The sequence below is a fragment of the Branchiostoma floridae genome, unplaced genomic scaffold, assembly GCF_000003815.2.
Source record: "Branchiostoma floridae strain S238N-H82 unplaced genomic scaffold, Bfl_VNyyK Sc7u5tJ_1555, whole genome shotgun sequence".
NCBI lineage: Eukaryota > Metazoa > Chordata > Leptocardii > Amphioxiformes > Branchiostomatidae > Branchiostoma > Branchiostoma floridae.
The window spans coordinates 74381-76414 of record NW_023365754.1 but is presented as its reverse complement, the minus strand read 5'-3'; the positions used below and the strand labels follow the sequence as shown (position 1 = coordinate 76414).

General features: G+C 36.5%; 1 long non-coding RNA gene across 1 annotated transcript in view; it reads right to left on the bottom strand.

Annotated features, from left to right (window-relative positions):
* LOC118408095 overlaps window positions 1–2034 on the bottom strand; it is a 17388-nt gene that overhangs the window by 13403 nt on the left and 1951 nt on the right. The window lies entirely within an intron of this gene.

Here is a 2034-nt window from a genome sequence, read left to right as displayed (position 1 = left end):
ACAAGCATATATGTACATTGTTAAGAAAAAGGTTGGAAGATATATATATCCAGACATTTTCTCATAGACTGTCTACAGATAATGGTAAGTTAAGATTCTTTAAGAAACTAAAGAAGGGATACTCAATGGAAACTTATTTAACGTCACTAGATAAATTCGAGGTCAGATCGGCAATGTGCAAACTTAGAATCAGCGCCCACCCCCTTGAAATTGAGAGAGGGCGGTACAAAATGCTACCGGTGGGCGAAAGAACCTGTAACTATTTTATTGCAAACCGGTGGAAGACGAAATACATTTTATTTCCAACTGCCTCTCTAATGACAAGGAAAGAAAGGAGTTATTTGAATAGGTATGCAAAACACGAGTGGAGACACAGGTGTCACCTCCAAGAGGATGAACTGAACTGAACTGAACTGATGCAAAACACACAAAAATTTCCAAACGCTTACCGACGAAAAGAAAACTATAACGCTGTTAACGTCACATAACCCACTCATCATTCGTCTTCCACTGCTTCCAGAAAAGAAATCAAACCCCAAATGTGTAGAGTGTAGCTCTCAGCAGTCCATATCATTGATAGAATAGTCACTTGTTTACACTTGTCACTATTGTTATCTATACCAAATTACTTTATTTTATGTATGTTTACTATATTTTCTGTATGTTTCATGTTGCAATTAGCCATCGGGCAAGAACTTGCAAATAAACTTCAATAATTCTTATCGTTTCCTTTATATCTCATGTTCTGAAAAAGCTAGAGACACGATTTTGGGGTGTCAGATAGCTCTTGTGCTCGAAAAGAAGTGATTTAAGTTTGAGTCCTCTTGTGACTAGGATTAGGATTGCAGGTGCATCTGCAAACTTCTTAACGATAAATGTTGGGAACTTTATACTTTCGACATGTGTAAACTATTAACATCACAATGGATCAATGATTAACATCACAATGGATAAAATCTGCATGTTTTTATAATAAGGGCTCGAAATACCACCTGCATATGCAGGTTAGTGCAAGTAAAATTGGGGCTGTGCAGTACAACTATCAAACTCTCCAAAGTAGAATAGACCATCATTTCACAATGAAATCTGTCGTTAAACACAATACTGATAAGGAATAGATTACTTCTGATGTCTACCTGCACCTAACAAGAAGAGGCAGTTAGCTTTTCACTCTGGCAATATGACATTGTATATTGGAGCTGTGCAGTATTTCTGGTATCTACCTGCACCTAACCTGCACTGGTCTATGTACTGTGTTTTATACAGAAATGTCCAATGATGCAGGTGTATGTGGATTGTAATTAGCTACATTGGCTGTTACCACAATAAAAGAAAAAATATCAATTGTTCCTCAACAGTTTTAGTATGATCCATACTTCCAAAATTCAGAGTGGTGCAGGTAAAATTTGTCTGGTGCAGGTAATTTTCACCTGCACCAGTGCAGGCATGCAGAAAAAAGTATTTCGAGCCCTGATGATGCTACTTCATGTTGCACTTAACTTCCAAAATCACTGTGCAAGTTCCGAACACGTGTTCTATGTATTGAGATGAAAGGAATTAGCAGATGTTGGATTTTAAATGTAAATATTGACAAGCATTTAAACATGTTAGGTCAAAGTAATATATAACATTTGTTTTGAGCAAAAAACAACATGAAAACAACCCCAAATTTTCTGAACCATTGAAAAACAAACAAGATCAATCTTATTCATTTGAATCCGTACATTAAAAAGCCTAAGATGATGTCTCTTCAAAAACGTTGGACAAAATATTATTGATGGAACATAAAACTTCTATTAGAATAAGGCGCTGAACATGATACCTTAGTGTTCGGGTTCTGAGGCACTTGGAGATGCCAGCTACCTTTCAGTAGCCCCCCTTGGTCAGAACTTAGAACACCTGGCTATCATTGTGCAAGATCCCATTCATTTCTAATTTAGTGGGTGATGTCAAAATACTATAATCTTTTCAACATATGCCCTTTTTCATGACAAAAAAACACTTTTAAAAGTGTTGAGCATCCTCATGTCAACT